At 43.7% G+C, this 15,603-nt stretch overlaps 1 protein-coding gene across 2 annotated transcripts in view; it reads right to left on the minus strand.

Moving 5' to 3' along the window:
• Nucleotides 1-15,603, minus strand: part of LOC118782189 (tumor protein p53-inducible protein 11-like) — a 46,580-nt gene that overhangs the window by 29,503 nt on the left and 1,474 nt on the right. Inside the window, exon 2 of one of the 2 annotated variants that reach the window (XM_036535486.1) lies at nucleotides 7,219-7,349. The exons of the other annotated variant lie outside the window; for it this stretch is intronic. The gene's annotated coding sequence lies outside the window, so the exon portion shown is untranslated. The remainder of the gene's footprint in view (nucleotides 1-7,218; nucleotides 7,350-15,603) is intronic. 2 annotated transcript variants of the gene reach the window in all.

Genomic DNA, 15,603 nt, shown 5'->3' on the forward strand with positions numbered 1-15,603 from the left:
CCTACCTACCATCAACCGGCGAATACACCCCTCTGTGCAAGCAAACAAGGCCCCTTACTCCTTACCATCTCATATGGAGATGATCGGTCAGTTCGAGTTGCAGTTGCAGTGCAACTGATCATTATTAGTACAGTCATAGCCAGGACAACATGGTACACAGCTTAAAAAGGCAACTTGCACTGGGCTGAAGCCTGAGTGAATGAGGGACTGCTGCTGGAAACCACTGGATGATGCTGTCACCACACCCTCTCCATTGACCGAATGGCTGGAGGAGTGTGGGGGCAGTGGAAGACAGCAGCCTCAGCTCAATTCTCCGTGATGACAGCAGCTCACTGACAGCTCATCGAGCTTCCGTTCCCGGTAATGCTCTCACAGCGTGAGCAGCAAAACCAGCATCTTGTCCCTCAGCTGATGGCTGACCTTTCAATCTATGTCAGACTCGCCCGGGGCTATAATAGTAGGCAGTGCATAATAGCAGTCAGCAGGTGCAGCCTACGTTTGGGGGGGCGTAAGTCTAAAAAAACACCACTAACAAAGAAAAAGGTCTTCCAGATGGTTGTGCTTTTGGAAATTCTGGATTCCATTGAGGCATCAAGAACCTCCAAGTGCTAAAAGCTTCAAAATAGAGTTGCAGTGAAGAATGTAGCTTGGTAAACTACCTTCGGAGGGAACCTTGGAACAGTCTGCAAGATCAAGCTGAAGGTGAATATTAATCAAAGAGGTATACACACATCAATTAATTTCACCCTCATTACAGCTACAAAGGATGAGGACTACTTATGCACCTGTGTTCCTTGTCTTCATTAAAACCAAAGGTGTTCTGGGTAAGGATACAGGGCCTTGGAGGTTTCCACCCCTCTACCATTATGGGTCTCCTCATGGACTCCGCTTCCTTAGCAGCTCAATTTGGTTGCTAGGTGATCCACCCAACTCAGCTGTCACAACCTGAGATCCCTCATTGGCTGTCACTGCAATGGTGATTGATGGGATTCCTTTGATACCATTTAGGAATACCCCCAATTGGAGAAATACCACTTTTCAGAAGTGCTTCTTCCTCATCTGGTAGCTGTATCAGGAGAGAGGCACTGCCAAATCTTTTTAGAACCACTGATATCATAGACAGAGATCCCACAGTATGACATAACTATTCTAACCATGCACAAGGGACAGGGTGCTTGTACCATTATTGTACTGGTAAATATACAGCTTTTTTTCACAGCTGTTCCTACCCAGGATCACAAAAAATGACTGCATTTAAATTTGCCAGCATTGCTGTATGCTAGCATCTTCTCTATGACAATGAACTTTCAGCCTTATTTCTCAGAGGATATCATTAGAAATTACAAAATACTCTCAATATAAGACCAGTAATCGCACTTCCAGTCATTACCTACCCTCCACACACCCACACATAAAAGAACTGATGTTCTCGCAATATCCATCATTCCCACTGTGATTTCAATACCACCACCTAGAGGAAACAGGACGGCTTTATGAAATACTGCAGACTACATGAAGTATTGAAAAATAAAGAATTGCTGGCTTTTGATGTGGGATGAGCTGTGAGTGTGGGAAGGGCGTGGGCGTTCTGACTGTGCTTGGTAAATCCTGCAGTTAAGCAGCCTGTGCTTTGGGTTCAAGCTGGCAGGGGCTCTCTTGATGTGTGGATGTTCCCATTCTCCCTCTGTGTTCGGTGCTGCAACAGTGCAGTGTTTCATAATGACACCATGGACCCGAAGGACAGGTTTTCTTGCTCGACTTCAGAGTGCTGGAAGATTTACACAACAACTGCCCTGCTGCCTCATAATGATGTCACAAACTCCCCGCCCTGTCTCTAGTTATGGTGAATGTGATTAAAGCCCTGCCTTTACAAAGGGCTAAATTATTAAGTACTCTTGGCTCTGTAGAGTATTCACCAGATCTGATTAAGTTCCCTTTAGACTAATTAGGGTGAGATGCAGAAAGTACCCATTCTGCACAGTATCTTAATGCTGTCATTGGTACAGAGCTCAGAGATCCACAGAAAAATTGTCTTCCCTCATTATTGGAGAAAAAATTTACTCTCATGTAGTCTGTAAGGCTAGCTGGCTGCTCATATAAGACATGGCCCATGTTGCAGTTGGTTTACACAACCACGATTTGGTCTCTTCTTGGGTGAGAGACCAATGAGATACTGAAATCAAATTCCCAAAGCTCAAATACAAAAAAAGCAAGATGTTTTATGCCTGGCCCTCCCTTGCAAATACAATAGCAGTGGCACAGAGGACAGTGATCATCTTACTGAAGGTCTTGCAGGAATTTTGAACAGTAAGTGAAGAGTCAGGCTTGAGGTGCGCCAATGTCGCCTACATCTCTGGGAAGTGAAACTCGCCACAACTGAGAGTGATTTGAGGACGATGAAGTTCTTGTCTAATCTCTCCCTGCCAGAAAATCAATGCAGTGGACTAATGGCTGAGCACGCACACCAGGAGAACGGGATGCTGGGAGATAGTGTTTCTAAATGGGTATCCGATTATGTTCCAAAGTGCTTCCCTGGCACTGTTAGAGCTACTAACAAAATGACAAGGCTCACTCTGAGCATATCCATACCTTTCCCTGAAGTCAGCAGAGCACATTACAGGACCCACACACACATACACACAACAACAACACACATGCCACACATATTTTTAATGCAGCAAGCTTGATTGATTTCCTTCTACTCTTGGGATGAAATAGAGAAAAATATATTAAGATCATAGACTTGCTATGATTAAAAGGAACCTTAATCATAGCAAAGACACAAATGAAAATGAGGAAGATATGCATCTGTTGTATTGTGCTATCAGATTTAATGATGATTAGATCATATAAGACGCATGATTGACAGAAAAATTATTCACCATACACAGAATCTCAGCACCACGTTGAGGTAAAAGGTAAGCAGGCATTCATTACAAATTCAAATTCCATCACAGTTCTTCTTGAAAAAATCAAAACAAGAAACCATTATTAAGCGCTAGAGAACGCATGTTTCAAAAAAAAACTGATCATGGATATGCAAGAAATAACCTCTCTATTCCACTCCAAGGCATGTTTACAATAGGCCTGTAAAAATCAGACCCAAAGACTCTTCAAGGGCAGGTGCTGCCTTAAGCTGGCCCAAAAACTGTTGCATAACAACTTCATAAAGATCACCAAAATCCATTTGGGAAAGGGGTCCCTAAAGGTAATGGGTTTGTTATGGTCAATTTGGTTTTACAGCTGTGAGGTAACCTGGCCCCCTGCTTTAAATGAGGGGTTATAGATTGTCTGGTGCAGAGCTGTGAGTACACTTATGAGCATGCACTGGACCTAAATTATTTTATTCAGTAGGTGCCCAAGTCTTTTGCATACATCTGCATAAATCTGCATACATTAGGCTACATCTGCATACATCTCTTCAAAATTATTAGGGGTTTTTGAATCGGAAACACAAGAGATCAATGCAGACCACTTAGAGAACAAAGCTTTCGATGTGGAAATGTGGGCAGAGTAAATTACTAGGCTTAAAGGGCACCCAGGGTATTTCTCAGAAAAAATAATAACCCGAGGGAAAGTCAACCGTGCAACCATTATACCTGCTACCGCCAACCAATTTCCAGCAAACCCGTTTATTGTTGCTGAGAAAAAAAAAACACAAGTTAGAGTTTGTTAGGCATGGTAATGCAGCCCATAGGCGATTACTGATGGCTGTTCAGAGAGTGACCCAGAGTGTCCTCTTATACTGTAAATCAGCAGCATGGACATGGCCCAGGCTGAGGGAGGAGGCACTTCAGGGTCTATTTGTCAGTGAGGAGAGGAGGGCAAGAGGGCACCTTCTTTCAGCTGAATGCAGGGGGAAGTGATTGGAGAGCTGAGGAGAGGGAGCTGGAGGGATGACAGCACAGCTTCATTGTCTGGGAATACCAATGAGCCCCCATCTCCCGTGTCACCCTCCCAAAGCAGCAGCCAATGCTAATGTGCAGCTCACTCCTGCACTCCATCTGTGGAGAGTTCCTCTCCTCGAGGGGATGACACTTCACATACCCACTGACACATACACAGACACAGACACGTGCAAAGACCCACACACACACACACACACAGACAGACACACACACATAGCAATGCAGAGACACAGAAACACAAAAAACCCTCTGCGATTGGAAATACAAGGAATAAATCCATTGCCTAAACAGCTCAATGCTTGTAATGTTTGGATTTTAGTATTTACTTGCAGTCACACTTTAGTGCATTTCTGAGGTTCTGCATCCACATGTTAATGGGAAGCAAAACATTCTCAAAGTAGGGACATTAGTGCTGACAGTGCATCCCATCCATATTCTGGAAAGGAAAGCTGCATCTTTCGTGTCCCAGAGTTCTGCCTGGTAACAGCAGCAGGCCGTGTGCCCCTTCTAAATTCTTCAAACCGACACTAAACACCAGACATTATGTCAAAGGTTGTGGGACCACAGAAAATGCAGGAAGGCACCTTTTTCCTGGCCCTGCATTCTTTAATTGCCTTCAACATAACAAACTATAAATAAACATGCAAAAACACAGCCCACTGCGTCACACAAGCACAGTTTAACTGCTTTATCTTGATGGGTAGAACAGGAAGTTGGACATGGTCACCACATTCCCTGGACTCAGTCCTGGGCAAATTTAGATTTCTAGCCTTCTGCTGAGCAAAGCCTCTAAGTAGCTTTTCTGATATTCTAGATTACTCTATATTTCTATGATATGTTTATTTTAAATACAGCAAACATTTGCCTTTTTTAACTATTCATTATGTGATAATGTGCCATACAATGTGCCATGCCACTTGTATCACAGTATTTGCAACAGAGAACTACATATTTTGGTTCATGCGAGACAAGGACTAACAGCACAGCACACGGTGGCTCCACCCATTATCGGGTTCCTTGATGCCTCACTCTCCATAATGGTTGTTACAAGCACATCCAGTAGAGAAGACAAATGTTTATTCCTTTTTGTTTGGTTTGTCAAGGCTTAAAATCAAGTTGGCAGGTGTCCTACACTCTCCATATGAAATTCTGTCCCTGCTTTGCTGATCTGAAAGTTCCATCTTGGCAGTACTCACTTTAACAAGTGAATAGTAACCGGAACTCCTTAGTCAAAGCAGGAAGGAATGCTGTGCGAACAATCTCCCTACATGGCCTCTGTTTGGACTGCACATATGTGCCTGTAAATGAAACGAAAGGGGGAAGTTAAAATGAACAATGACAGCATCCGTGTTCGTTTAAATGCAATCAGACACTGCAGAAAAACAAACTGCACTGATGAATGCTGGTGGGAAATGAGATCTATAAATTACAAAGGTTACATTTATGTGTCCAGAATGGGACAATTTCATTCAGTGTGCAGGCAGCATTGGTATAGTCTGATCTCATTCTCTGGAGATTCAGCACCGGGTCAAAAAATTAGATCCATGTGGAAGAAACAGCTCTAAGATACCAGCCATTCAGGGTGGGACCATCCCCACCTTCCCTGTGACCCACAGAGACCCAGAATCTGTGGCCTCAGGGGAGAAGAATTGCCAGCAACACTCAGTGCTGAGGCCTTAGCTCAACTGTGGCCTCAGACCTGTGGAGTTTAGCATTGTAGAGTGAGACCGTTCATCCAATTGTGTTTGCTTTACAGTAGAACCTGTACAGAGAGAGCCTGAATTAGAGGACTCTTCTCTACCCTTTAGGATCGGATGCAGGGTGCTCCTAGGTTTCTAGTGCAGCTTTGCCACCCTTTCAGTAGCAGGCCTCTGGTGTGCTTTTGTACCAACTGAAAACAGGCTGCAAGCTCATGATTAGGTAGATTAAATATGAAAATACAGATCAATAGGCTAACGCCACTGTGGAACAAAACCCCCCCAAATCATTGGGTTTCTGAGGCACGACAAAGAAGCCATTCAGAATTACTGTACACCACAGTAAAGCAGTACAAAAAGACTGATTATTAATGCTGTTCTGGCAGGAGATCAAAGACAAAATGCATTAAAGAAAAAAAACATAATTAAAAAGCTACACCGAAAAGCAACCAAATCTGCATCACAAAACTCCAGTTGCACACTGTGAGCAAAGCAGCGTGGGGTGCATAAGATTTGTAATAAATGAGTGTTGCTCTGTGGTGCTGGGATGAACAGGAAGTATAGAGCCATACGATGAAAAATGCAAAAAGCAGAAACGATTACGATTGCTGTGGTATACAGAAGCATGACATCTCCTCCCTCTCCTCACAGCTAGGCAGTGATTTCAGAACCCCCTAATTAAACTTCTCCACAATATGGAACTCTAGGTTCACCCCCGTTTCTATGGGCGGGGTAGATTTACAATTGAGTGAATGATGAGCTTGATGATTAATTTCAGAAATCACTGCTTAATCACATCAAATAAGGCATGCAAATTAAAGTTAATGAATTACCATTCATTTCGAGGCTCATTTCTGCCACCTGGGAAGGGCGTCAGCGCACAGATGAGGCAGAAGACGTCCACTGTGTTGAGGTCCATTTGCTGCACAATAGCAACAATAGCACCGCAGCCCCCCACAACCGCCACGGAGCAGAGTCACGGCAACACCAAACCACAGCCCTTCCCTCTTCCAAAACTGCTCTCCGGGCAATAGTGCCATGATCATCCAATTTCCTCCCCTCCATCCCCACCCCATCTGCCCCTCTGCTCTGAGCGGTTTCACTTTGTTGGGCGGCATTACCGTGACCGCTGCTGTTAACATGTGCAATGCGAGACGGTGCAGAGCAAGAGCCATTTTGTCAGGCTGATGCTTTAGGGACAACCAGAAATGTGTTTGGGCAGTGGGGGGCAAGCCTTGGATGCAAGTTTCTCTGACCCCACCTCTGTGTGACTGACTGCTGTCGACCTCCAGTGAACAAATGTGAAAAGAGCATTTGTCCCCCCTCAAATAGGATATGTGAATCCATGTCAATTAATGTTTGACACACACAATGTGCTACTGTGAGCACAAGCTCAACACAGTAAAGCATTTAATTTGCTCCAAGCAACTGCTCATTCTCTCTCTCCAGCCTAAAGGCTAATCAAGCACAATTTATCCTTCTAATAAATTTGTCACAGAAAAGAGAAAAAAGGAAATGGCATCTACAACACACTCCCAGATACCTATGAACCTGCCTGAAGAAGACATATTCAACAGGAGAGGACAGTACAAGGAATAAATGGAAAGACTTACTCAGATAAGTGTATTCCTGAAATCAAGAGACCAGGGTCCACATCGAACCTCTGGCCCCAATCACTGGTCCTCCGTCCACCACCCAGATGCTCTGCAACACTGTGTCCAGTCAAACAGCTACCTCTGGATGACTGGAAATAAGAGAGTTGAGAATGAAGGTCCACACGCTGTCCAGACACACAGACACCCTGTCAGGGAGAGCTAGCCATGACAGTACTAAGATCTGGGATGACATTCATTCTTCAGCTGAAAGAGCCCTTATACTAGTGAGGGCCTGTTTGCCAAAAGCCAATCTGAACAGCTTAGAGTCGAGGGGTGGAGCCGGGAGCCCAACAACATTCCCTGTGCCAGAACAGAACAAGCTGAGCAGCGAGTGGGTTCAGTGGCAACACTTTGAGCAGCCTTGTTAGGAGGCAAAGATGATGTGTGGAAACATTGCAGTCAGCACCTCTGAAATACTGGGTGTCATTTTGTCTGTTGAACTCACCCCTATCATGTGGCATTCTTGCATTGTATTCCCTAACAATGCATTCTTTACTCTATTTGGTGTCAAAGACCCATGTGACATATCTAGACCAATCAAAAAAGAAAATGCATTGAGTGGAAACAAAAAGGTAACACATCCTGTCCACCACTGGGTGCCCTAGGGGGCAGCAACTGACTTATTTCAGTAGTCACACAGACAAACACAGAAACATGTCAACACACACAAACACACACACACACACACACACACACACACACACACACACAGGCACATACACACAGGCACATACACACAGGGATACACAAAGAGCCATGATCAGCTCTATGAAAAAATTGGACTGGCTCAGACACCTCACAGTTGTTTTGCCTGCTGCTTCAGAACCGAGTTTAATTCCCTTCCCCTCGCTGTCACTCTGACAGCCTTATCTCGCGGAGATAAGAGGCGTGAATTTCATCATTGTTCTCCGCTTCCCATTCGGTTTGTATTACATCCCATCTCCTAATTGGATAATTTCAATTTCAGCTGCATTGTGTCTGAAACATATTACAGCTTAGCCTCATGGACTGAGTGTGAGCCCTGAGGCTGCCATCACACAGAATGGCTCTTCTAGTTAAAGTTAAATCCTAGCACCTGGCTCCAAGCAAATCAATCAAAATCAGAGCACACAGTTCCAGTTCTCCCTCACTAATCAATAATCCTCAAACATCCCATTTTGGTTTGCCACGTTTATCTCTTTAATATTAACCAGGGTTTACAGAGCCTCTATTGCTCTTTTAAAAGTGATGGGGCTTTGAGGGACAATAAAGAAACCAACATACAGAGTGTTGCTCCCAGTCAACATTAAAGCAAGTTTGCTGATGAAAACTCAGTCTGAGTCTATTTCATTCCTATGATGCACACAAACAGCAAAAGATACCTGTGTCGAATAGGTGTAAACTAGAACTGGAGTGGCACTCTGCAGAGTGGATCTCTCTCTCACCCTTATCGGTTCTGGGATCATACCCAAATTAGAATCATTCCATGTCCCACAGGTAATGACAGAGTTTCATCCAAATCTGCCCACAAAATTTATTAGACATCTTTTCCACAGCTGGGCGATCACCTCTGCTCCACCTAAAGTATATTTGGTCAAGGTAAATATGTAATCTTCACTTGGAATATCTCAACAGGGCAAAAGAGTTTGCCAAAGTCAAGTTCACTTCACACTGTGTGACCTGTCTGATGCCCAAGATCAAAGTGCTTCTTCGTTGTGCCACTGAAGTAATTGAGATCTGAAAGGCGCCCAGACATGAGAACTACCCAGTGCTCTCTCACCTTCATGCACGTTCAATTCCTCACAGTCGTTCCAGCAAATTCCCTCCCTCATCCTCTTCTATGGCTTTTTACTTCACAAATCTGGTGTGGCAGTGTCCCCTTTGCTCCACAGTTCAAACAGACCCAGATTATGACACAGACTGACATTTAACATGCTTGTCGTGCCACAGAGGTAGTCTCACATGTTGACAATGAGGAACAGTGAAAGGCCATGTTTGAACCGCAGCTATGGTGGAAGGTTCTGAAGGGCAAGAGCAAAGCATACAGTGTTTTTGATTTTGAGTCACAATTCTGTGAATCCGCGGGAACAACATGGACAGATCTGCTAGTCACACGGCAGCAAGACCTGAGATTATAGTTGAACATCAGCTGTTAGACCTCAGCTGCTTTGTACAGACACATGGAATGCCATGTATGCAATGCCTAAATACTTCCCACAAGCACTCACCTGTTCTGTGTTGTGTATATCCACTGTGACCCTGTCTAATATTCCAGCACTGCTTTGGCACTGCTGGCTTTTAGTATTCATATTTTTCTTATGTGCTGATAGCAGTTACAAATAGATCAGTGAAATTTCATTTACATTTATTTATTTGCCAGATGCTTTTATCCAAAGTAACTTACAAGTGAAGTACAATACAAAATAAGCGAAAAACCATACGGAGTCAACAATATTAGAAGCACTGCATGACCAAATTTCAAAGGTTGGCCAGGCAAGGTACAAACTAGCAGGTAAAGCTAACGAGTGTCAAACCATTCCTTTTTTTATCATTTTATTTTATAGTTTAGTAGGTGACAGTTTGAGTCATGAGATGTTCCTTTAGGGGGGAAAGTGTTTCAGGTGCCCAGGTGAGAGCTGAAGAGCTGTGTCTTCAGATGTTTCTTGAAGACAGTGGGACTCAGCAGAGCGGATGACGTGCGGAAGTTCATTCCTCCACCGGGAAAGTCCTAGATAGTTATTTTACGCCGCAATGCGACGGGAGCACCAGACGCCAGTCGGTGGCAGAGCGTAGCAGTCGGGAGGGAACATAGGGTTGCAGCAGTGAGTTCAGGTTGGTAGTTGCAGTTTTGTTGGTCACCCTGTATGCGAGCATCAACGCCTTGAACATGATGCAGGCAGCTACAGGGAGCCACTGGAGCGAGACCAAGAGAGGTGTAACATAAGCCCTTTTTGGTTGGTTGAAAACCAGACGTGCAGCTGCATTCTGTATCAACTGCAGAGGTTTAACAGTGCATGCAGGAAGGCCGGCCAAAAGAGCATTGCAGTAGTCCAGTCTTGAGATGACCAATGCCTGGACAAGGAGCTGTGCAGCAAACTCAGATAGGTAGGAGCTGATTTTCCTGATGTTGTACAGTGCGAATTTGCATAATCTGGTAGTTGTAGCAATGTGGTTGGTAAATTTCAGCTGGTCATCAATCACTACCCCAGGTTCCTTGCAGACCTTTCATGGGCAAAATGATCTGCAAAGCAAATCGGTTATGATTACACAGTAACAACTAAAGTGGTTTTCTTCAATACAAACATCAGAGAGGGCATTCCTAATGACAGTAGAAGTGTTTGTCCCTCAAATCTCACACAGAAATACATTGCAGGACATCTGCTATGTGGTTTAAAATCCTAGGCCCTGATTAAGAATGAGCATCACTGACAGGCTGTTGCAGAAAATTATTATGAGCTCAGAACTGCAGAAAAGCCCCTTCCTCTAATGCAGTCCCTGGAAATGAGGGAATCACAGATTCTAAGAAGGGCTTGACCAGGGTAGTGTGTTCTTACAATCTTCCATCTGATCCCATGGAAGCTCCTGAATCTCTGACAATAAAACTCTAGACATTGCTAGGATTCAGCACTGGTCAGGCACACGCAAGACCCATTTATAGCATGTCTTCTGTGTTTAAATACTTGTCTTTGCTACACAATCATTTCACTCCTGCACCCAAGCACAGCACAAGGCTTTGCGTCTACAAAGCCAATGTCTATTAAAACAAACATTGCGAAACACTGCCATATTTGGCAGAGCCTGCTTTGTTTTTATGGAATCAGCTTTCGTCTCCAATAAATAAGCACCAAATCAATCAAGCAACGAATAGAGCAGGACGCTCTTGAGTGGAAAAGTGAGTGAAAACTGAAGTCTACAGAATTAGTCTCTCACAGCCTGCTGAATGACTTGTTTTATTTGTACCACACTGTATTAAGGGCTCTCGTTTCACTGTTACTCAGAATGTGGTTTCAAAACTGATGTATATTGCTGTGATGGTGCCTTTTTATAGCATTAAGAGCAAAAAAAAAAAAAAAACTCATTTACAACCAACTTCCACAGCGTGGTGTGAGAAGCACCTTATAAGTAGTATGGGACATGTGCACAGCACGTCTGTGAGACACATGTGGAGCATTTATGGAGAGAGCTGGCAGAGAGGTGGCTTAAGGTTATGCCCCCATCCTGTCTTGAATTTCCCAGTGATTCGTGAGATATCTTCTCTCATGTCCAAGCTGAGTCAAGCATTGATTGAAGAGAAGAGAATCAAGGGTGAAATAAGCTGTTGCTCTAAAAACATATCCTCTTCAGACAGGCCCTCTATATTTTTAGTGGCATGAAATGGTGCCACAACAAAAGAGTCAGTCAAAGGTTACAATGTACATGCACTTGTCAAATGGATGTGTCCTACATGTGGTGTGCATTTAAAGAGAGAAACTGTTACACACATATGTGAATGTTGATGGTACAACTGGGTTTAGGATCTAGATTTGAGAACTTCAGTGAATTGTTTAAAGGCTTGAACAGTGTACCAAGGAACAGTTTCTATTAGTTTAACAGAGGTTTTTTTTCCCCAGGCTGACATGCATGGTTTACTCATTATACTGACTATGTAGGAAAACAGATAAAACAGGCTATGAGTACACAGCATAGTAAGTGTCAACAGTGGGTACAACAGTAGCACAAGAATGGCACTTGGAACCTTCTGGTTATAATTCTAGTTCTGAAAGTGTCTCTGTCTTTGGAAATAGCCTATATGCTTATGCCTGTGATGGGAGGAGAAATCCTCATACGTGGTTGGTTTTGGAAAGACCACAACAAAAAGATGGCTGCAGATGCTGCTGATTATATGTGAATCTAGTACATTAATAACACTTTAATATGTAGATAATTTAAGTACTGTTAAAGTCACCATCTTGAAATGGCATGGCCCTCAGCCAGAGCAAAATCACTAGCAGTTGCATACAAAACTGTATGCTTGTTGCATCCCTTCAGACCACTAAATGCATGTCTTTGGATACCATGATATTTTTCACAGGCATTTCGTCTGGCTAGTAGGTAGGAGAGGTTTCACATTTTGTATGCCTCACAGCTGTTGATGTCATACAATAACACAGGATTTGACTCACTTGGCCTTATGGCAAACAGTTTCACGTCTGGTAGAGGCCATCATATAATTCACTGCAGTTTGCTTCAAATACAGCTACACTACAACTAAAGCTAGTCATTGGAAAACTGTTAGAGCCTCTCAAATGAAACAGAACAGACAATCACCACTCAAGCTTTCACACACTAAACAGCACCAAGGGAATGGTCAAAGTAACCTTTGTATTAACCTAACTAAACTAAAAATAAATAAATAAATAAAAATAAAAAAACATACATAATTGCTAACCTTATTATTGGCACTAAACTGGAATTTGAAATATGATGGCATGCAGCATCATGTTGGGTATGCTCTCTGATGACAAAACAGAGCTTGAAGAACAAAGAGGGTAAAGAATAAAAATAGTAAGTGGGCCAACGTCTGTTTTTTTCCAGCCAGCTTGCAGTGTTATGAAGCAGGAAGGCCACCCCTGGCTGCGTTCCTTGCATATGGAGAGTAATTATCAACTCTGCCCATTGTCACTGCCTACTTAGCAACAGCTCCTCACCTTTCATCATCAGCTCATACACTAACAGAGCGCTTAGGCCATACCAGCAGTTTAGAAGATTCCAGTTTAGAAGATGTCGGCACTTCACACTTCATTTCTTGCTTTGCCACAACTTTCTTTGCAGTCAGGCTACAGGGTAACTATAATTAATGACATCATCTAGCAGTATCAGGACAGAAAGGTCATCATCAGCGATCTCCATGACCTGGTAGGTAGGGTGCAGGGAGAAGCCTCAGCCCTTTGCTTGTTCTTAACCACAGAGCACTTTTACATCCTCAAACAATCCTGCATTAACACAGAGGACTGCTCCACGCCTGATGAGTCATTGAGAGAAAGCAGAGAACTTTATTACCTTCTGCCATGCTGCACAAATGACAACAGAATCTTCAGAAGAAGGTTAGCTCCAGAATGGTACCCTACTGATGAAGGCATTATTAACCCACGCACCCGGCAGAGCAGGCAGCCCACACTATGTGGTAATGCCTGGCCGTATGATGGGAAGTATGCATCTCCATCTCTTTCCCCAGAGGTTTTTCAACGTATGTCATTTGACTGACACCCGACCCCTGTGCATACCCCATCCTTGAGAGATGGACCAGTTGGAGATCATGTTTCTGTGAATAACAAGCACCCAACAGCATGCTTTGAGTGCAGTGGAAAGGAAGAGAAGCAGAAAACCACAACACCTTCTGAGTGTGCCCAGTCTTACTCGAATAATAACCCCCTTACCTATTCAAAAGTGTTCACACCTCACCCTGTCTTCCTGTTCTTTGATATTTTCAAGACACCCACAGGCCTGCTGACCTCGAGTGTTTGAACATGAAGATGCTTCCCAGCACAGGAAACCTCAAGAGCTTCTGCTGCCTTAATGTGCAGAAAGAAATTAATTATGGCAAATGGTGCTGCAGCCATGGCAGGAGACTGCCGAAAAACATCAACAGGCCTCAGATGATTGCCCTTTCAGCTGCTGGAAAGTGTCAGGCTCTCAGATTTAAGTAACAATAAGCCTGCTCTAATCTGTGCTAATAGGAAAACCGTAGGAATTTTTACAGGCTGCATTCAAGCTGTCAAAAGCACTTTAAAAAATACTTCAAGTTGCCTCATTGTTACGGCAACCTGGGCTAATCTGTTATGCAGTGGACCTAGGAGGAATCAGAAAGGACGAGGCAAAGAATGAATCAGGTTGAGGTTTTGGTTAGAGAGGCAGGAAATCCTGCAGGCTGTGTCATGACCTATTACAAATTTAGTTGGTTTGATTAAAAAAAAAGCATGAGGTAGGGGGTATTCAGAGCTGTATCCATTATCCTCTGCCTCAATTCCTCTCCCAATGCTCACCGGCCTTTTGATGCACTGTTAATGGATTCCAGTTCACCAGCAGTAGTTGACCTCCTCTTGAAATAAACCAGCTGAGGCACTAGAACTAATACACACCCCTGTCTGCACTTTCACAGAGGAGGTGGGGATGCATGGCGAATGAAATGCAATGGCCCCTCTCACGGAACTACCTGTCACTCCTGGGTTCACACCTACACCCTACTTGCACCTGTGTGGCAACACTTGTGATCAAAGTAGCAACTGGTCATACAACCTGCCACTCAATGAAACACTACATCAAGGATATCAGATATCTCAACGTCTTTACCTACATGGCCATAAATTGCACAGCATGTGGGCTTCAACGTTGTTGTCATTCATAACTTCTATATACTGGTAGCAGCCAACCTGTAGAGAGTGCAATACAACAGCAGCAGGGCAGGGCAGTGATTAGAGAAATGGACTTGTCAGCAACAGCTTCAAACCTCTAGTGGAAGGCTGCTTTTGCACTCTAAATTAAATTAAGTCACATGAATTTCTTCAGGAATAGAGGCAGCTGAATGGATAAATGGATAGCACATAAATTGCTGTTGCCCTTGCTGAGATAATAATTATGCTTAGCTTTAACACTGTTTTGGCAATACCGCCTTTGTTTGTCCCGCCAGTAAATCCAAACTGAATTGATCTGAATTAATAGACACATCCGTGTCCAGACACCTACATCTTAGAGAGTCGATCCCAATCGGTACCATGATTGACTCCGCCACATTACTGCCGGCGACCGTGATTTAAACACAATGCACCAAATAAGTGAAAAGAGGAAATAAGCGACTTCGGAGACAAGGGCTGCAGTCAGAGTGAAACGCATACTGCAGATTACCGTGCCTCACGTTGCATACATGGATAACTTCATGATTACGGAGAACTTGGAGTGTGCAATTAGTACATTCACTGTCCTTTGAGCCGACAGAACTTTTTTTTTTTAGGGAGGGGGGGCGCACCTAACTACAGAATCCGCATGCTGTTTAGATCAGTAGCTTGTACGTACCCAGGATGGTATGGAAGACGAAAAGGGACCCATTTTGGGAAACTGTCACTTATCACTAAAAACATATGTCTTTACGCAATTGGAGATGTGTTCAGTATTTACCCACGGTAAAGACAATGAATTAAACGTTTCGGTTTCAACATGCTATGTTGTTAAGATGCCATTTCTGCACTCACGCATTCAAACAGAGCAATGTACAAGGCGTATGTGTTCGTTTATTACGAAAACAACGATACTCCGTTTGCGTGTTGAAAGTCTAATTTCAGCAGAGACTTTACAGGGAATAGCGCAGCATGAACCGTACTTATCGCACAG

The sequence above is a fragment of the Megalops cyprinoides genome, chromosome 8, assembly GCF_013368585.1.
Source record: "Megalops cyprinoides isolate fMegCyp1 chromosome 8, fMegCyp1.pri, whole genome shotgun sequence".
Taxonomy (NCBI): domain Eukaryota; kingdom Metazoa; phylum Chordata; class Actinopteri; order Elopiformes; family Megalopidae; genus Megalops; species Megalops cyprinoides.